At 40.0% G+C, this 21,696-nt stretch overlaps 1 protein-coding gene across 18 annotated transcripts in view; it reads left to right on the forward strand.

Moving 5' to 3' along the window:
* The window catches only part of FHIT (fragile histidine triad diadenosine triphosphatase), a 1,512,191-nt gene that overhangs the window by 257,934 nt on the left and 1,232,561 nt on the right, over nucleotides 1-21,696 (forward strand). For 7 of the 18 annotated variants that reach the window (XM_061128197.1, XM_061128194.1, XM_061128188.1 and 4 more), the window contains one exon: nucleotides 1,784-1,872. The exons of 10 other annotated variants lie outside the window; for them this stretch is intronic. The gene's annotated coding sequence lies outside the window, so the exon portion shown is untranslated. Of the gene's footprint in view, nucleotides 1-320; nucleotides 378-1,783; nucleotides 1,873-21,696 lie in introns of all 18 variants that reach the window. One more of the 18 variants, XM_061128180.1, reaches the window with a different exon arrangement.

Below are 21,696 nucleotides of genomic sequence, written 5' to 3' on the forward strand. Positions count from 1 at the left end.
TCATCTCTTCCTCCCACCTCAGGCTTTTATTGAAGCTTCCGCCCCCAGGCAGTGCACAACTGCAAACTTCTGTTTACTGTCTCTGAGTGATGATATTAATTCAAATGCCCAGGGATAATGCATTGCTTATTAAACACCATAGCGTTAGAGAGTAATTCAAGGGAAACCAAAAAGGGTGGAAAAACATGCTTCTCCCGTTCAGCAAAAATGGCAGAATTGGATAAAAACAGAGCTTCTTTCAGTAATGTTGACTTCAAAAATAGTTAAAAAAAAGTTAAAAAAAAGTTGAGAGTTATGTTTCATTTGTTGGTAATTTTTAGGACCTCAAGCCCGGGAGATAGCATCTCAAGTGACCCTGAGAGAGCTGCTCCAAGGAGGTGAGGGGAGGAGCCAGGTTATATTGAAGTTTTGCAACAAATGGCATGTAGTCTGAACATCAAAAGATTCTTGTTTAAAGAAAATCAGATATCCCGAGTTAAGGAATTTAGTGTCTTACTATGTATGGGCTCACCAAAACCATCCCTTTCAGATACACCTCACCTATTTGGGGCCAGTGTCCTGTGCTTTTTCCATGGACAGAGGAGCCTGGAAGGCTACAGTCTGTGGGATTGCAAAGAGTCAGACACGACTGAGTGACTGAGCACCCAATCCTGTGTTTTTCACATCCTGAACTCCCTTGGGGCTCACCATAGGTAGTGGCATCAGTCTGATGGCTGGTAGATCACAGATATTCTTCTCCTTCCTGAGTGCCCTTCAGGCTCACCAGCTCACATTGGAGGGCTGCAATCGCTAATAACTGTTACATCTTTGTTTACTGATATGTCAGGAAGTATGTCATTTCTCGGTAACAATGGGCATGGGTTAAGAGCCTCCACTGCTGACTTGCAGTGTGATCCTTGAAGAGTTATTTACCTTCTCTAAGCTTCAGGTGACATCGATAAACTGAAGATAGTAATTGTACCTGCCTTCTAAAGTTGTCTTGAAGGTTAAATGAGAAATATGTGTAGAACTCTCAGTAGCGTGTCTCATATGTATTAATAGTAAGCTTGATTAAAGTCTTTGGAATACTATCTCATATATGGTAGACCTGTGTTGTCAGCTACATGTGGCATGCTGTTCATGCACTGAGCAACAGACCCAGTAGAGACACCTTAAAACACAGATCCTCCCTTCCCATACTGCCAGGGTGTTTAAACCAAGGACTTCTGTGGAAAAACCTATGTCACGTCTCTACCTTACCACCAAATTATCTTCAATTCCTTTAAGAAAGTTGTTTGAAAAGAAAACTTTTATCATATCTTTTAGAATCATGATTATGTTCTAAACAATGCATTGATTTAAGATTCTTGTAGTTCTCAGTATACTCAGTTTCATAAAGAAAATCCCTCTTTTCTAGAAAATCATCTCAAACAGGAAGACTTACAATGCAAAATTCTGAGGGATCGAGCTCAAACAAATGTGTCAGCTCTCCCCATACACCTTGTCCAGGTTGAACATTCCTGAACAGGCTTTGATTCTCCCAGCCCATACCCTTCTATTCCTCCTTCTTGTATGCTGATCACTTGCTGAAAGATTCCTCCCCCTCTATGCTGCTGATCAGCTCACGCGCTCATGCTTAGATTTCAGAAGGAATATCATTTCTCCTGGAGAGCAGAGCCTCCTGGCCCCCATATCTGTTTCATGCTTGGTTCTATGTTCAGATTGCTGCTGGAAAACTGTCATTTTATTTTGTCCTTTTGTACTTATTCATAATTATTTATTTAATGTCTGTCCTCCCCACTAGATTATTAGCTCCATATGGGTAGGGGTTCCTCCGATTGACACTGTGCTACAGTCCTTGGCACATGTGAGGTGCTCTACCTGACAAACGTGGTGAGTAAATCTTATTCTTTATCAGATTTTTTTCTTTCATATTACATATAACTCAAATGGTTAAAAATTAGATTATATTCTCTTATATTGTAACAGTTCTCATCCACTATATTTAAAGTTTGCTTTTTGTACCATTGAGATGATTGTGTGCTGCTTTTATGGGTTACAATTTAATAGCATTTCAAGCAACAAGCTTTTGATTTTTAAAGAAGTCATTATTTAATACATTGGTACGACAGTACAAGGTGACATTCCCTCTCTCTTAAGATGCCTTAAGTCTTCAAAGCACATCACACAGTTTCATAAATGGTAAAGATATTGATTTTAAAATCCTGATGGAAAAGAAGGTAAAGCCTAACGTTTGAATTCTGAGTTACAATCAGATATAGTAAATCACCAAGAACAAAGGACCAATACCTCAATACTACAATCAGGAGGCTGAAAGAGAACTTGAAGGACCCAATTTCAATCCTTTTGTCTCTTTGAAGAATCAGACCTCCTGGAAAACCTTTGGTCCTTGTCTAATTGCTTCTAAGCTGAACTATGGACTTGTTGCTATGGTTCTGTAAAATGATTTTAACTTTATGTCCTTGTCTAGGATTGTGTAGTATCTGTAAGCTGCCTGATATATCATGTTTAAGTTCTGCCTACTTCTCAAGGCAGTTTGACATCATGCCCTATCCCAGCTTGGCTAACTTATTCCCTTCTGCTCGCATATGGTCTGACCTCTCTGTCATTGTACTGTAAATGTCATGTGAGGTATGTCACTTAGTTTTATGCTGGCAACAAAATGAGAAGATCCAGTCCCTACTCTCAAGGAGCTTGCAATCTGCTGAGTGAATCAGACAATGTAGGCTTCTTGAGTATATGCTACATGCAAAGCACTGTCAGAGACATAAAAGTGAACAAGACCGCTAAGAAATAATGATTAAACATCTATAGGGGATGTAGAACATTTCCAGGTCATGGCAACGATGGAATAAATGTCAGTTCCTATTCCTATGATGCTGATCAGATTTCTAGCTTTAATGTTTGAGTGGCTGGTAAAGCCATCTTTGAGACCCAGAGTCCACCCTTCTTTGACCCCTGAGGTGGAGCTCAGGATGGGTCTGGATACACAGATTTGGTTAGAGAAAAAAATTGAAATATCTGGGACATCACTGGCAATATATCTCATAGTCAGTAGTGGAGGAATTTGAGATCCAGGAGCATAATTAGATAGAAAGACCTATGGTGAACAGTAAGGAAAGCAGGTGATTTATTAACCAGCCTCTTTCTACTTCAGGGTATTGGGTTTACAAGTTTTTTTTTTTTTTTTTCTATTAATATTTCAGTCTGTTTGGTTGTTCCTCAGATTTACCAGGAAGATGTATTTGCCAGTGTTCAGAAAGGAAGATGTAAATAGAAATAATTTTTTAAAAAGGGCTATGATTCAAACCAACCCCCAGAACACTCTAAATCTAGTGGGATAGAGCAGGGGCAGACAGACTAAAGAATAATTAAAATTTAAGGCTGGCTTTTAGAGTGATGGCCATTCAGTGGTTTTTAAAATGTGCGCCATGTCTATCAGGGTCAGCATCACCTGGTGAAGTGGGCAAAGTAATGGCCAAACATGTGCACGTCCCGATCCCTGGAAGGGACTTTCTAGTGTGAGTAACGATTTTGAAATGGAAAGAGCAGCCTAGATTATTCAAGTGGACCCAGTAAAATCAAAAGGCCTCTTATAAGAGAGATATCAGACTTAGTAGTAGGAGTTATGATAACAGAAAGAAGAGATGTGAGAAAGAGGCCATATCTTCCCCTGGAAAGATTTCTTCTGGAGGAATTCAGGCAGCCTCCAGAAGCTAGAAGACCAGGCATGGATTGTCCCCTGGAGCTTCCGGAAGGAGCCAGCCCTGCCAACACTTTGGTATTAGCCCCATGACACCTATTTTGGACTTCCAGCCTCCAGAAGTATAAGAAAATACATTTGCGTTGTTTTAAGCCACTAAGTTTGTAGTAATTGTTACACAATAATAGGAAGGTAAAAAACCAAGGAACATGTTAGAAATGAAGTTTCTCAGGCCACACTTTAGATTTATTCAGACAGAAACTCTGAGAGTGAGGCTGAATAATCTGCAGTTTAACAAGCCCTCTGGGTGAGATTCTGATGCACAGTTAATGACCAGCTGTCTTCGAGGTGGTTGTTGTTTAGTCAGTACATCATGTCCAGCTCTTGTGACCCCATGGACTGTAGCCTGCCAGGCTCCTCTGTCTGTGGGATTTTCTAAGCAAGAAAACTGGAGTGAATTGTGTTTACTTCTCCAGGGGATCTTCCCAACCCAGGGATCGAATCTACATCTCTTGCGTTGGCAGGCGGATTCTTTACCACTGTGCCACCCGGGAAACCTTTGAGGCTTCTGTCTTCAAGGACTGCTGTTAAAACACAGGGAGATACTATACCTGCCTTTTGCACCAGCAACAAATTACAACTGTCTGCTTTAGGTCACAAGAACCAGTCACTACATAGTTGTCACATGGTTTCCCTCCTGACCACAGGGAGTGGGGTATTATGGTTGACAACACCACCAGCAAGATAGGAAACTTTGCGGAGATCCACAAAGCAAAGAGAATAATATTTATAGGAAACTTTGGGGAGATCCTCAAAGCAAAGAGAATAATGTTTTCAAGAGGAGGATGATATAATTTGCTGGAGGGACAAAATAAAACTATCTGCAATGAGTTTATGACTGGTCACTTAGAGAAGAAAGAGCACTCTTACATGAAGGAAGAATTTGTGCCAGGGCCCAGCCATAACAAAATATGGAGTATATTTAGGAAATGGCAAAAAGGGACTATAACCTCAGTATGGTACAAGAAGATGGGGTATGGGTGACAGGAGGTAGGAGACAAGGTTGGAGATCCTTAACTGCCATACTAATGAGATCAGATTCTATTCTGTGATTATGGGGAAGGCATATACTGATTTCTGAGTAGGGAGTAAAATGATGAAAATGGGCTTTAGAAAGCTAAGTTTGGGTTCTCACCATTGCCTGAATATCAAGTCTACTCAGTAGTAATAGTCTCTACCATCGTATGTGCATATTGAAAGCTAATCATGTGTCACTCTAGGGATTCTCCATGCACAGATTTTGAATCTTTGTGTGTTCAAAGATGTCTTTCCTACTGTGGGAAGCTTTGTCTTTCAAACTGTTAGATCACCCACAGTAAGGGATACAGTTACACTCACACATGCACGTAAACATATACACAGAGCTTCATGAAAGTATACCTACTCTGACCATGTGAGGTATTTCCTACTATTTTTAGTCAATTCTTTATTAATTTTTTAAAAAGAATTCTGATCATAATTCTGTACATTGACTTTTTGACCACCGTTCGGTTGCATCATGCAGTTTGGAGCATATTACTTTTAAAGAAAGAAGCAGTGTCTTATTCTTTTTGATATTTAAAAAATTTATTTATTTATCTATTTATTTATTTATTGTGATTAAAGCTTTACTGGGGATTAGGCAGGGACCACACTAGGGCAGCAGGGCCTGTATACCAGGCCAGTACTGGTCTTCAGAGCAATGATGGGTGTTCTGGGCCAAGTTGTATAGGCCAAGGGTCCCGCTGGGCTTCTCAAAGCAGAAACAACCACTGAAGAGAAGGACAGTGTGGTTGGTTTTAGTGTGGGAAGGATAATATGGGGTTGAGGGAGGAACTTTGCTGAAGGAAAGTGGGGAACTAAAGCTTTAAAGGGCCTAGATGAAAATGGGTTTCGAAGGGAGAAAAGGGGACCAGAAATGCATTTGGGTAACTGTTAGTTTTTAGCACATTTCTCTACATAGAATAGACTCCCAATATGACTTTAAGTCAGATTCATGAAGTTTTAGCTAGAGCTTTAGACTTTCTTGATGCCATACCATGCACATTTTCCTTGCCAAATAAGGGACAACAAATTATTAAGATGTATATACAAAGCTCTGAACATTTGGGTAGGTGTATTTGGTGGATGGGAGAAGAATGAAGGGTCAGTAGAAATAATGACACATCTTCATTGTAATAAATATCAAAGCTTAAGAACAACAACATTGGCAGATCGACTTGTAATCACACCACAATGAAGGTCAGAGATGCTTTATATGAAGTGAGCTTTGCTCCATAAATTAGGTATGGATCACGATGTGATGCTAAATCTGTGAAAGGGGTGTCAAATGCAGAATGATGAGAGCTACTGTGTGAGGGTGTACATGGAGTTTGACTTCTAGAGTGGTATTTTCTTTTCCCAGAATATTAAGGAGATCCACATACATTGAGACTTATGAGATTTAGAGCTGAATTATATGAAGGATGCTGTGGAAAAACTTCCCTTTTGTGACATTTTCCACTTACTAAAATTGATCATTTTTCATTAGGTTGGTAGTATTTTTGTCTTTATAATCCAAGTCTGAATTTAAAAATAAATATTGTATTATACTTATTTGCATTATGTCATGTCTCTTCACTGTCTCCTTTCTGTCCTCCAATATATGTTAAAAAAATAGAACAGTAGAGGAGAATAGTCCTTAGAATCACATTATTTATCCTCATATTGATGCTGGGAAAGATTGAGGGTAAGAGGAAAAGGGGACAACAGAGGATGAGATGGCTGGATGGCATCACCGACTCAATGGACATGGGTTTGGGTGGACTCCAGGAGTTGGTGATGGCCAGGGAGGCCTGGCGTGCTGCGGTTCATGGGGTCGCAAGGAGTCGGACGTGACGGAGCGACGGAACTGAACTGAACTGAGTGAAATAGTGAAATTAGTAAAATAGTTATATGATTCTCAGGTACTGGGTTAAAATCTCAGAAGGTGTTGGGTTACAGTATGTGTATGTTAGGTTTCTTTTTTTTTTTTTAATTTTTGGTTTCTTTTTTAAAATCACTTAATTTATTTAGTTTTGGTTGTGCTAGGTCTTCCTTGCTGCGTGCCAGGCTTTTCTCTTGTTGAGTGAGTGGTGCTACTCTCTAGATGTGGTACGCTGGCTTCTCACTGCGGTGGCATCTCTTGTTGAGGAGCATGGGTGCTAGGTGCGGGCTTCAGTAGTTGGGGGTCCCGGGCTCTAGGGCACAGGCTCAGTAGTTGTGGTACACGGGCTTAGTTGCTCCATGGCATGTGGGGTCTTCCCGGATCAGGGATCAAACCCATATGTCCTGCAAGGGCAGGCGGATTCTTTACCACTGAACAACAGGGAAGCCCTTATGTTAGGTTTTTATATATAACCAGAAGTCAGAAAGTCTTAATTTTCATCCCTTCTCTGACAGTGCATGGCTGTATGCATACCAGGTATTTTCTTTAAATCTCTATTGCCCAGCTGAAGAACAGAGGTAAATTTTACCTTCCCTACTGAATGTTGCAAGTTTGTAGAGATCAAATTAGTTAACTTATGGGAAAGAACTTTTTCATTATAATGTTCTGTTCTGAGGTTGTGCTGTGTGGTGCTTAGTCACTCAGTCGTGGCTCTTCTATCCATGGGGATTCTCCAGGCAAGAATACTGGAGTGGATTGCCATGCTCTCCTCCAGGGGATCTTCCCAATCCAGGGATTGAGCCCGGGTCTCCTGAGGCTGTTCCTGGGCTCAGCTAGAAAAAGTACTGTAGAAAATTTGGAAATACTTGCCATGAGTGCAAACTCTTGAAGTGGTGAGCCTGTGGGTCGCATGCTTGTCACTCTTGAGCGATACATTTAAATAGTCATCACCTCTTAATTCATCTGTGCTAGCTTTAGGTTGGGCTCTACTCCAGATCTGTATGGTTGCTATGTGGTACTCTTATGGTTATAGAGCCAGGTCATTACTGCTGCCTCTAGTGACCAGATTTTCAAGCTGGTTTTAGAAAAGGCAGAGGAACCAGAGATCAAATCACCAACATCCAATGGATCATCGAAAAAGCAAGAGAGTTCCAGAAAAACATCTATTTCTGCTTTATTGACTGTGCCAAAGCCTTTGACTGTGTGGATCACAATAAACTGTGGAAAATTCTGAAAGAGATGGGAATACCAGACCATCTGACCTGTCTGTTAAGAAACCTGTATGCAGGTCAGGAAGCAACAGTTAGAACTGGACATGGAACAACAGACTGGTTCCAAATAGGAAAAGGAGTACGTCAAGGCTGTATATTGTCACCCTGCTTATTTATTTAACTTATATGCAGAGTACATCATGAGAAATGCAGGGCTGGATGAAGCACAAGCTGGAATCAAGATTGCTGGGAGAAATATCAATAACCTCAGATATGCAGATGACACCACTCTTATGGCAGAAAGTGAAGAGGAACTAAAAAGCCTCTTGATGCAAGTGAAGAAGGAGAGTGAAAAAGTTGGCTTAAAGCTCAACATTCAGAAAACTAAGATCATGGCATCTGGTCCCATCACTTCATGGGAAATAGATGGGGAAACAGTGGAAACAGTGAGAGACTTTATTTTTGGGGGGGCTCCAAAATCACTGCAGATGGTGATTGCAGCCATGAAATTAAAAGACGCTTATTCCTTGGAAGGAAAGTTATGACCAACCTAGATAGCTTATTTAAAAGCAGAGACATTACTTTGCCAACAAAGGTCTGTCTGGTCAAGGCTATGGTTTTTCCAGTGGTCGTGTATGGATGTGAGAGTTGGACCCAAAGAAAGCTGAGCACAGAAGAATTGATGCTTTTAAATTGTGGTGTTGGAGAAGACCCTTGAGAGTCCCTTAGACTGCAAGGAGATCCAACCAGTCCATCCTAAAGAAGATCAGTCCTGAATGTTCATTGGAAGGACTGATGTTGAAGCTGAAACTCCAGTACTTTGGCCACCTTGTGAGAAGAGTTGACTCATTGGAAAAGACCCTGATGCTGGGAACGATTGAGGGCAGAAGGAGAAGGGGACAACAGAAGATGAGATGGCTGGATGGCATCAGCGACTCGATGGACATGGGTTTGGGTAAACCCTGGGAGTTGTGGGTGGACAGGGAGGCCTGGCGTGCTGCAATTCATGGGGTCGCAAAGAGTCGGACACCACTGAGCAACTGAACTGAGCTAGTGACCAAAGACTGTTGCAGTGACGTCTCCCAGTTTCTCCCATCAGTGCTCACCCACCCTCAACCCCAGATGCTCCATTGCCTCAAGGCCTTAGATGCACTAGACCAGGTCACACCCCTCTTATGGTTGTTGGGTTGAAAACATCTGTCTCCCTTCTGTCTGATCAATTGTCCTGAGAAGCTGCTGTTCACAAGGCCGAAGATAGGCTAGGGATACCCCACAATCAGTTATGCTTGAGAACAGTGGCAGACAACTCAGAAATGTACCCTTGGATCTGCTTTTCCTCTTTCCCTGCCTCATTTTCCCTTTCTCTCCCTCTTGCTTCCATGAGAGCACATGCTCTAATAAATTAGGAGCAGGTAGTATTTGGCTCAGGTTGTCCTTTCTGTGGAATTTGGGATAGTGATAGTGAAAGTCGCTCAGTCGTGTCTGACTCTTTGCAACCCCATGGATTGTAACCTACCAGGCTCCTCTGTTTATGGAATTTTCCAGGCAAGAATACCAGAGTGGGTTATCTTTCCCTCCTTCAGGGGGTCTTCCCAACCCAGGGATTGAACCCAGGTCTCCCACTTTACAGGCATATTCTTTACCATCTGAGCCACCAGGGAAGCCAAGAATTGGGATAATATGCCATCAAAATATCTACAATAGTGTGTATACAAATAGCCATACACACAGACACACAGCTGTATATACAGAGACGTGGCGAGAGAAGATGATTTGAGGTTGAACCAAAAGAAGTATTCAGAGTTGGGTTTGCCAAGTGTCTGCTGGAAGGACAAGGAGGCCTTCAAGAAATTTCTACGTTAAGAGTAGTGAGGAAGGCTGGGCCTTGAAAAGACCAGTGATGGTATTTGTTCTGCAGCCCAGCACCAGAGAGTTGGCCTGAGTTTCAGGAAGCAAGAGGACTAGATCCCAGAAGGCCTTGAGGGCCAGGACAAAGAGCTTAGATTTGATCTTGAGTGTAACAGGAAGGCACTCATGGATTTTAGGCTCAGGAATTAAGGGCCATTTAATTGATTTGTCAAAAGTAGAACAGGAAGTCTGTCTTGTTCCTCTGTTCAGAATGGCTTAGAACAAGTATGGAAACAGGATCTTAGGAGGCTGTGGTAGAGGCCCATGTAAGTGGTATGTGTTGACATGTTAGTCATTCAGCTGTGTCCAGTTCTTTGCAACTCCATGCATTGTAGCCTGCCATGCTCCTCTGTCCTTAGGATTTTCCAGGCAAGAGTACTGGAGTGGGTTGCCACTTCCTTCTCCATGGGATCTTCTCGACCCAGGGACTGAACTAGGTATCCTGCATTGCAGTCAGATTCTTTACCAGCTGAGCCACCAGGGAAGCAGAATATCTGTTGAGATGGAGAAAAGGGGTGGACTTAAGGGATACTCTGTAGGGAAAGGGGCTTTCCCATGGATTAGAGGTGAGAGGTAAAGGATAGGGCCTAATTAGAGATACTTCCTTGGGTGTGAGCAAATGTTTTTAAAGCCCAGGTGATAGAGGGTGACAGCATTGTCCTTCTCCCAAAGGGCATTATCGGCATTTCTGCACAGAATGTCTCAACATGGCTTTAGTACGGGGAACACTGAGGCAGCCAGGGCTGCTGCTACCTTGAGAGTTTGCCACTTGCAGAGCACCTGGTTTTGGCTCCTGGGGTAAAGGAGCAGCCTTTTCCTGCAGGACCCTGGAGATAGGATTCATGGCTAGGTATTATCCTCAAGTGTAGACCTCAATAGAAGAGGCGGAGCAAGGAACCACAGGAGGGTCTGTGAGAGCTTGCTGGGAAATGCTGAATTGGCCAGTGAGTGTATGAGGTTAACACGGTGTCATTTGTATCTAAATCAGTATTTATAAGATACTTACTGCTATGGCCACTTTTGGCTATTGGCAACTGCTCAGAAAGGTTGAAATTCAGAATTAAGAGACATCATAAAGTTACTTTGAAAGCTGGGCTACCAGGATGCTTCTGTTTATATTGAGGTATATACCATTAGCCCCCTGCTCCCATGCTCTCATACTGAACCCATCTACGGGAGAGAGAAGTGTCCAGCCTAAATGTTCTCTTCTTCCATCTGTTCCTGAGACAGCTCTAACAAATGAGAGGGCGTGGTCGGAGACCTACTGGGGATATATCTCTGGGACCGTCATCTGAGAGTTATGAGTAGGCAGAGAGGTGATTTTCATTTTCTGCAATAACTTCCCACAGTAAGTAGGTGGGAGGATGCAGTGATTGATGAGCTAAATTAGATGGAAAGTGGCTCAAATCAGATTCTAGGTGATTGCTCCTGCCTCTCGACTCACTGCACTTATTTTCTATTCTACTCATTTAGCAAATGATTATGGTCTGTCTTGTGACATTTCTTATATTGTTGCTTCATTCTTTACCTTTTCCACGTTGTTCTTTCCGCTTTCCTCAGCTAGATCAGTTACTCCTTAGAGACAGAGGTGGGGTTTTGTTTATTGTTGTGGCCTTCTTACACCTTCCACAGAATAATTGCACAGTGCTTGCATGGTGTTTGACCAATAGTTGCTGCCCCTGGTGAGATGTTTCCTAAAGAAGTTTGCTGAATTTATCTTGTCTCAGCAAAGTAGACAGTAAGAAAAAGGGTCACACTAAGTATGTTTTTGTTTAAAATATTCAATCTTTTAGTAAATGAATTTGAGGTAACTTTGTAGCTCAGATGGTACGGAATCTGCCTGCAAATGCAGGAGACTGAGTTCAATGCAGGAGACCTGGCTTGGGAAGAAGACTTGGAGAAGGAAATGGCAACCTACTTCACTATTCTTGCCTGGAGAATTCCATGGACAGAGAAGTGTGGTAGGCTATGGTCCATGGGATCACAAAGAATCTAACACAACTGAGTGACTTTCTTTTTGTGTAAACCAGCATAGTCCCAGCATAGACATGGTTTAGTTTTTCGTAAGTGTAATTTTATTTCTGTAAACAGGATATAAGGTGGAGTCATATGAAACTGCCAATATTCATGCTAGAAATATGGCATTATCATACAGATCAATCTAATAAGACAGATGAGCCCAAAATAACTTATTCTTCTGATTCTGTCTGAGATGGCAGTGAGCTCACTGGAAGCAGGCCCCACTTCTGCTACAACAGCTTGGGGGAGAGAGGCCACTGGGGCAGAGGAAGTGATGTCGGGGGCAGATATCCCTGAAAGATCATTGATTTTTCTCGTGATTTGGGACGTCTGTAGTTGACATGTGCTTTCTGTTCTATGGTGCCCAAGCCCCTTTAGTGTTACCTAAAAAGGAGTCATGACAGGGCCCAGAAGGGTAAGGAGTTAGACCTAGGAGATCTGACACCCATCAGCTGCCAGCCCCATCCGTCTTGGAGATGCCAGAGGTCATCAGGGGAAGTAAGCTGTGGCAACTGATAAAATAATTTAACAGTTTTCTTCTGTTTCCTTCATTGTTTTTATTATATTCATTAGAATATCCCATCTCCTTTCCTGTCTTTATTAAACCCTGAGTTTTAGAGTGCTGGATCAATCTGTTGGTATGGGAGGGATAGGGAAGGTTGATGTTAGTTGTTTCCCCTTAATTCCTCTGGATAACTGAGATGAATCTTCTAAATTCCCCTAGAGGAACCCAGACTCACCATTGACAACACAGGTAGGAGGGAGTGCCTTTGCCTTATTTACTGTGGAAGCAACAGGGAACCTGACTTTATGTCAGAGGAGAGAGACTAGATGGGGCAGCTTGAGAACAAGGGGGATCTGTCATTGGAAATAGGAGCCCAAGTCCAGAAGAAGGAGTCTAGGAACTCAATTAATTGAAAGAAAATTACCAAGTGTATCTTCACCATTAGACAGAGCAAGAAATGTTATTTAAAACCATGTCTGCCCTGGATTCTGTCTTTATTAAAAGCATGACCAGAGAGTAGCTTTTTTAGAGTCAGAAAAGTATTGGAAGTGGGGAAAAATGCTTGACTAACATCCTTGGAACTTTATATAATCTATAGTTGTATGTCTAAGAAAGAGGCAAAGCCATAGTATTAGGAAAAGTAAGGGTGTAATCAAGCATTATAACATACCCTCCACCCTTTGTGGATAGAGTTGTGGTGTTTAGACTCCTTATTCACTTATTCCATGAATGAATTTACCAGAGTATGCACACAATGTCATTTGTTCCTTGTAACAGTCCTGAGAGAAAGATTAGCTTGCCCCACTTATAGATGGAGCAATTAGCCTCAGAGAGGTTAAAAAGCTCACCTAAAACACACAGATTGCAAATCAATTGCAGAGATGGAATTTCAACCCAAGTTTGTCTGATTCCAGAGCCAATACTTTTCCTACCATGCCATACTTTTGTCCTCTCTACTGCAGGTGTCTTTAAAAAAGGAAAAGGAGTCACATGAAATTTCTCTAAGAAAAAGGCTGAGAGTATGCCAGTGTACCAGACCTGAAAAGCAGCAGTGGGGCATGACATGGGATGCCAGTTTAAGTTTCGTATATGAAAGCAGTCCCCAACCTTTTTAGCACCAGGAACCAGTTTGTGGAAATTTTTTTATGGACTGTCGGCAGGGGTGGGGGTGGGGGATTGGGGTTTGAGGGGGAATCATTAGGATAATTCAAGTGCTTTATATTTATTGTGCACTTTATTTCTATTATTATTACATTAACTCCACCACAGATTACCACGTATTGGATCCCAGAAGTTGGGAACCCCTGTTCTAAGATCAAAATTGCAGAATAGGAGGCCCCACTCTGTTATCAGAATCAGCATTTTTAACAAGATCCCCATGGGGTACAGAATCTAAGACCGTATTTCTGAATCAGAATCTACATTTTAAGAAACCAGCATTCGGTTCCTGGGTTGGAAAGATCCCCTGAGGAGGAAATGGCAACCCACTCCAGTATTCCTGCCTGGGAAATCCCGTGGACAGAGGAGCCTGGTGGGAGCTACTGTCCATGGGGTCGCAGAACAGTCAGCCACGACTGAGCGACTAAGCACATACATACATACATACATACATACATACAGGTGATTTGTCAACATGCTAGTTTGAGAAGCACTGCCCCAGCCATCCCAAAGCTGCTTCCCTGTTCTCACTGTATCTTGGGTCCTTCAAGGACCTGACTCAGAGAGGGAACTTGGCTGGTTTTTGCCCTGGTATCAATTGCCAGGACAAATTACCAACCACAGGGGTCACCCTTCCTTAACATTTCTTGACGTTTCTTAACGTTTCTTCTTCCTTAACATCCCCCTCCCTTCTCTTTCTAGTCTTCTTTGCTTGCCCATATGGCAATGAAGTAAGGAGAGACTGAAAGAAATAAGATTAAGAAATAAGAATTTTTTTTTTTTTTTACCAGGTTTTCCTATGAAAGCTTTGTGATGCCTTCTCAAATTATGCTAAGCATTGTGGCTAACAACGTCTCCCTTAATGGAGGCTATCAGCATCCCTCCTTCTCAGCCCGCCCTCTTGGAATTATTGTAGCACCTTCAGTTGTTTGAAGGTTGTGCACTTTTGGTTTCTTACTCAACCCAGAGAACAGCTATAGGTTTTATTTCTATTTCACACACAGCCACACACTTAAGTGTCTTAAGGGTGGCTGAGCATAAATATGATAAATTTCAACCTTTAAGGACAAATTTGAGGAAAAACACTGAACCCCAGGGCTTAAAGAGGCTCCTTTTGGTCATAATGCTGTACCATCCACACTCTAGCACTGGCTCCTTTTTACTATGCAGATTCATTCAGTGCTGAGGATTATGGCATTTGCTTCTGCTTTCAGCATCAGTGGGAAAGGACTTTCACAATTTGTTTTTCTTTCTCTCTCTCTCTCTTTTTTTTTTTTTTTTTTGGTGTGTGATTATGAATGATCTGTGAAACAGAAAGAAGATAAAAATGTTCATAAGCTGGGCCTACCCTGTGGTCTCAACAGAAATTTAGCAAATGTGACATAGAAGTGGACAGGAAACCGTCACCCGTCATCAGTCTGTCATGTTGACTGTGAGCACCGTGCCCAGTGTCTGCAGGGTGTACTTTCAAACGTGTGTGTGCTCCCTCAGTCACTGAGTCCTGTCCAATTCTTTTGCATCATGGACGGTAGTCCGCCAGGCTTCTCTGTCCATGGGATATTTCTAGGCAAGAATACTGGAGTGGGTGCCATTTCCTCCTCCAGGAGAATCTTCCCAACCCAGGGATCAGACCCGAGTCTCCAGTGTCTCCTGCATTGGCAGGTGGATTCACTGACCCACCTTCAAACATGCCAACATGTAAATTCTTAGGCAGGAGTTAATAGGGGAACTCCTTTTAATAAAAATCCAGGTTACTTTTTTTTTTTTTTAATGGAAAAAAAGTAGCAAAAAGTAAAAAAGAAAAAGAGACATAGAGACATTCAAGGCACTGGAATTTTCAGTTAATAATGGATCTGGAAAGGAAATGTTTGTTTCCAAGGTAAAAGGAAATATCAAGGAGAGTCATCATGAGGTTAGAGCTTTAAGAAAACCTGGGTAGCCAAATAAACACTGGTGTGGAATGAGGAATGTTTTGCTTTACATGTCACATTTTTCATTCAGCAAATGATTGTCTTCCTTTAGAGTCATGAAGAAAACATTTTCTTTACAGAAACAGTAATCAAACAGTAGTTGATACCACAAGGTAAAACAGAGCAGATACTGGAACTCCCTCTTTGTTACATTAGAATATTACCCCATGACGTTCTGTCTCACTGACTTCTGTAGAGACACACAGTTTTTGTTTTTTTTTTTAAAGGAGAAGTTGACTGTCTTCAGATTTGACTTGAGATAGTGAGCTTGCATTAGTTTGTTTTAAAATATGTTCAGAGGGAGATCATTCTGATGAAGCATCTCACTTCAAGTGCTTTATGAAAATATTTGGTGAAGTTAATGAACGGTATAAGAGACTCCACTGTGTAGAGTTGATTTGATTTCATTTCAGAACAGTCTTAACCTGAAATTAGTGTTGGTAATAATTTGAATATGTCTGATTCTCTTAGCCTAAAATGCGTAATATCTTCCATTTATGCCAAATCATATGCTTTGTATCTAGTTTTAAGTTACTAGTATGTTGTAGAAACAATTTAGTGATTTGTGATTAGCATTTATTTTTAGTGAAATGAAACAGAATGAAATAGAGTGAGTGGTCAGGATATTCTTTGTTTTTATGTATGTGTATATATATCATCTATCTATCTCCTTAAAAACTTAAAAATTGTGGTTCACATTCCAAAAAAGTTTAAAAACAACTGCCTTGGTGAATTTTGGCATGGTTATAATGTGATATCAGCCATGATTGGCCCACTGAAAATTCTTCTTTAAATAACCAGCAAACTTGTCACATCAGACTTTTCATTTATTTTTGGGTTTTCAAATGGCTACACTTCTCTTAAAATCTTTCTCTTTTTATACTCTTCATCCTGGAGACATTGATTGGTTAAAATTAGGGAAATAAAGTTACACTTCAAAGTTTAGCATATACTGACAGTGCATAATTTTAAGGAAGGGAGTATGTAATCTTTTTTTTAAAATTAATAAATCTGACTTGTGCCTTCCTCATGTGTTTTCAGTTACCATGACTCACCTTGATCTCACTTTAATACCACAATTTAACATTAGATGCTTCTCCAGAGAATCATTCAGAAACTAGTTACGTAATGATTAATAATTAGTATTTAAATTCTGGTCTTTCAGATTTTATTTTATTTATAATTAAATGCCATGAGTACAAATGTGTGATCTCCAGTATGTGCATATGATTAAATCTGTGTCCACATAAAAGACAATAAGATGGCTGTAGGAGTTCTTATTTTACTTGTAGGCTTTCTCCTAGGACTATTGTTTACAGCTACTACCAACAACCATAGTATTAAGTAAGAACTGACGATAGCATTTTAAAAACATAAAACACACAAATGTTTCCCCTTCTTAGAACCGTTTTATAACTTAGTTATAACTTTTATAACTTTAGAACCCAAATAACTAAGCATCTGTGAGGAACAGGCTAAAATGCCAACAGTAATCTATCCTTGGAGTCTGAAGAATTGAGCTACATTATTTGATATTATTGATAAATGTTCAGGTCTCATGTCTTGGGTATATCGCAAATGGAGATGGGAAATAGAAACATTATCAGTGGACTGGAACACATTTTACCATATACCTGAGAAGTGCTCTTAATGCCACTGCATCGTTTCATTTAGCAGCTAGAGGTTTGTTTTAGGCCTGAGAGTTAATCACTCTTGTCAACAGACTTGGTTGCTGCTAGGTACTTTCTCGATGTAGCTATGCTAGTGAGGACTCCTGTTTGCTGGTCTGAAACCCAGTCTTACCTAGCGTAAGCAACAAAGGGTGTTTTACTGACTCATGTAACAGAAGCCCTAGGTCGTTTTGGCTACACTCATAAGCAGGCCTTCTCTATGTGGTGATCACCACACTGGACCATCCACTCTACCAGCTCAGTAGTCTCATCTGAGTTTTTCTTTTCAGTAGCTTTTGTAAGTGCGAGTCCCGAGTCTCATCAGAATACTTGGATCCCATGCTTATTGCTGAACTTATAATTGTGGTCAGTAGAATAGAGCAGTGATTGGCCAGGCTTGGGTCACATTCCTGTATCTGTATTCTAGGGATTGGAGGAGGAGCAGGCTCTCCAAAGGAAAAAAAAAAAAGGGGAGGCATTATTACCAAGGCAAGATTTTATATAGATGCTGGGTAAGAAAAACAGAAGATGGTACTACAGCGGTCTTATTTTGACTTTAAAAGGTTCAATGTCTTAATTCTTTCAAAAAAAGTGATATTATTTCTATCTCATCGTTGAATTAGTTTATCCATTTAAAAAATATGTATTCAGCCAGGCAGAGACATTTCTTTTAACTTCTCTGAGCATATGAAATGTGTGCATGATTTTGACCAAGCCTCTGTAATATTTTATTAGATGATTTTCATCACTCTGGGTAATAAACAGGTGATTTGACTTAGCAGAGTACAGGTGCTATTTTTAATACTTAGTGCTCTCTGGAGGTCTTCCAAATAATAATAGCACCTTTAAAAGCTTTGGATTCCCCAAGGAGCAATAAAATTGTGCTGAGTATTGTCTGTGATAAATAACACATCTCCCTTCTCTTCTATTCCATATTCCTACTTGAGAAGCCTCCAGATTTTCTGACATTATCTCAGGGTTGATTGCCTAGTGAAGGTCAATACTTTATTGCTTTTTATTTCTACATGTTTCTTTGTGTTTATATTGGAATAATGAGAATATTATAGGCTTTTAAAAATATTAAAAATCATGGAAAATAAAACCGCAAACATATCACTAAGGAATATAACTTAAAACTTTGTTTTCTGAAATGGAAATAATTTAACTTTTTCCTGATCAGTGGAGTTCAGGGGTTAAGGAACCAACATCTCAGAGGAAAGGAAGGACAGAGAAGTGAGGTCAAAATATTGCATGGAATTTTCCCTTGAGGCCTGATGTGTACTTCTAGGATGAGACTAAAAAAAAAAAAAGAGAGAGAAAATTGTTGAAAACATGTGATAAGAGATTAAAAGGTAAAGCACAGATGTGAGCTGTCTCACAGAGCTTTTGAGGCGGTAAGATCATGATAAACACTCAAGGCTTTTTATTGAGTCTCCTGAGTAGCTACATCATAGGATAAAAGCAAACTAGAAGTGTACCAGCCTCAACTGAATCCAGATGATCTGCCTGTACTCTATCTGCCTTCAGGAAGAAGGTTAAATCCTATTTGGAAGAAGAGGACATTGTTCAAACTTCTGCAATAAACAATGTATCTGTCATTTACAAAAAAAAAATAGTAGGCATGCAAGGAAATAGGAACAAATAACCTGAAATCAAGAAAGAAAAAATAGTCAAAAGAGAGAAGTGATTCAGATTCAGTATCAGAAGTGATTCAGAAGTTATCAGACACAGACTTCTAGACAACTGATTATTATGTTCAAGAAAAGACAGAGAATTTCACAAGAGATCTGGAGTCTAGGAAGGGAATCACATGAACAACTTCAAACTTAAAATTACAGTACCTGAAATTAAGAATCAGTAGATGGATTTAACAACATTTTAGATACATAAGAAGAGAGCATAGTGACTTGGAAGATAGGTCTGTAGAAAATATTCAGATTAAAGCATAGAGTTGAAAAAATAATGTAAAAATGAAAAAAATTCATATTGGAAGAGACATATTGGAACATATTGGAAGATGTAAAATGTCTGGGTGTGGCCATTGGTGGCCAGAAGTAAATTAGAGAGAAAAATAGTAACAGAAACAATATTTGAGGAGATACTGATCAAGAATTTTTCAAAATTAATGAACAACCTCAAGCTAGAGATTTGAGAAACTCTATAAGCAAAGAAAATCAAATAAAATATGTAGGTATATTATAGTAAAACTACTGAAAAACCAAAGACAAATAGATAAAAGTATCCAAAGGAAAAAAAAAGATACATTTTCAAAAGAATTCCAGTTAGATCTAAAACTAGTTTTTAAACAGAAACAAGGGAAGCTAAAGAACAAATGTGTGACATATTTAAAGAGCAAAAAAAGAAGTAATTGTTAATCTTGAAGTCTGTATTTGTTGTTGTTCAGTTGCTAAGTCATGTCAGACTCTTTGGGGCCCCATGGACTGTACCATGCCAGGCTCCTCCATCCTTCCCTCTATCTTGGAGTTTGCTCAAGCTCATGTTCATAGAGTCAGTGATGCCATCCTCTGTCACCCCCTTCTCCTTCTGCCCTCCATCTTACCCAGCATCAGGGTCTTTTCCAGTGAGTCAGCTCTTTGCATCAGGTGGCCAGAATATTGGAGCTTCAGATTCAGAATCCAATGAATATTGGATTTCAATGAATCCAATGAATATTCACAGTTGATTTCCTTTAGGATTCATTGGTTTGATCTCCTTGCTCTCCAAGGTACTATCAAGAGTCTTCTCCAGCATCACAATTCAAAAGCATCAATTATTTGTTGCTTAGCCTTCTTTATGGTCTAACTGTCACATTCGTACAGAATAGAATTCTATATGCAGTGCCCTTATCCTTTGAAAAAGATATTTTTAGAAAAATTAAATTATCTACATTGGAACTGCTAAAGGGAGCTCTATGGACAGAAGAGAAATGGTCCCAGATGAAACTATTGAAATTCAGAAGGGTATAAAAAAGCACCAAAAAGGATGAACATATAAATAAATACAAATGCATATAGACTGTTTGAAGCCATCAAAATAATGTATTGTGGCATTTAACTCCCGGTAACCAAAGATGGGACCATTTAAACATCCATTGAAATAGGAACTGCAATGATTAGAATTAAATATGTTAAGTCTGTAGGTTCATAATATTAACAACAACAGCAATAATAATAGTAATTGGTTGGGCTTCCCAAGTTGCACAGTGGTAAAGAATTTGCCTGCCAGTGCAGGAGACATAAGAGGTGCAGGGTTGATCCCTGGGTCAGGAAGACCCCTTGGAGTAGGAGATGGCAACCTGCTCCATTTTTTTGCTAGGAGAATTTCATGATAGTGGAGCCTGGTGGACTGCCGTCCATGGGGCCACACAGAGTAGGACACGACCGAGCACACAGCACACAGTAACTGGTTACCGTAGGAGGACAGGTTATTTATTACTTTAAAATATAGTATGGACTGTAGCCTACCAGGTTCCTCCATCCATGGGATTTTCCAGGCAAGGATCCTGGAGTGGGTTGCCATTTCCTTCTCCAGGAGATCTTCCCGACCCAGGGATTGAACTCGGGTCTCCCTCATTGTAGGCAGACACTGTACCGTCTGAGCCACCAGGGAAGCTAAAGTATAGTATAGAAATGTACAAAATTGAACATTTAGTCTGCATTTCTTACATTACTAAGTTAATATAGATGGGAGAATTATCTCTTGATAATAGTATTCCAGCTAATAAATGGAAAAAAAAGGATTATTCTTATTTTTAAATTCTAATGAATTAATGGATCCAGGCATAAAACATTAATGACTAACAATATTATAGAATACAAGCAGTCGTGGCATACCTGCTGACGGAGGAATACACACCATCAGCCATGATGTGTAAAACAAAGCAACCAAAAATGAACCTGAACCTTATTAAACCTTTATTTATTTATTTTTGATTAGTATCTTCTTTTAATTTAAATTAATTTTACTTTTAGAATACATATGTGATTGCTGATACTTTATCACTTTCATTCTTTTTTTTTTTCATTTATTTTTATTAGTTGGAGGCTAATTACTTTACAATATTGTAGTGGGTTTTGTCATACATTGACATCAATCATCCATGGAGTTACATGTATTCCCCATCCTGATCCCCCCTCCCACCTCCCTCTCCACCCGATCCCTCTGGGTCTTCCCAGTGCACCAGCCCTGAGCACTTGTCTCATGCATCCAACCTGGGCTGGTAATCTGTTTCACCCTTGATAATATACATGTTTCGATGCTGTTCTCTCGAAACATCCCACCCTAGATCTAACTACCAACAAATACAATTTATAGATAAGGGATATTTTGTTTAACATAATACCATACCATATAAATAAGACAATGGAAAACCTTAGTTCAAAGAATCCAGTTTCCCTAATGAATAAAAAGGGAAAAAGAAATTTAGGAGATACATAGGTAAAAATAAACATTAAAAGACATATTGACCAATCACAGTGTACAGAGCTTATTTGGATTTTGATTTTAAAATTCTTGTAAAAATAGTTATGACACTTGGAAATTTGAATATTTACAGAATATTTGATGGCATTCTGACATTATTGTTAAATTTTTATATTTGATAATATT

The sequence above is a fragment of the Dama dama genome, chromosome 24 (assembly GCF_033118175.1).
Source record: "Dama dama isolate Ldn47 chromosome 24, ASM3311817v1, whole genome shotgun sequence".
Lineage (NCBI taxonomy): Eukaryota > Metazoa > Chordata > Mammalia > Artiodactyla > Cervidae > Dama > Dama dama.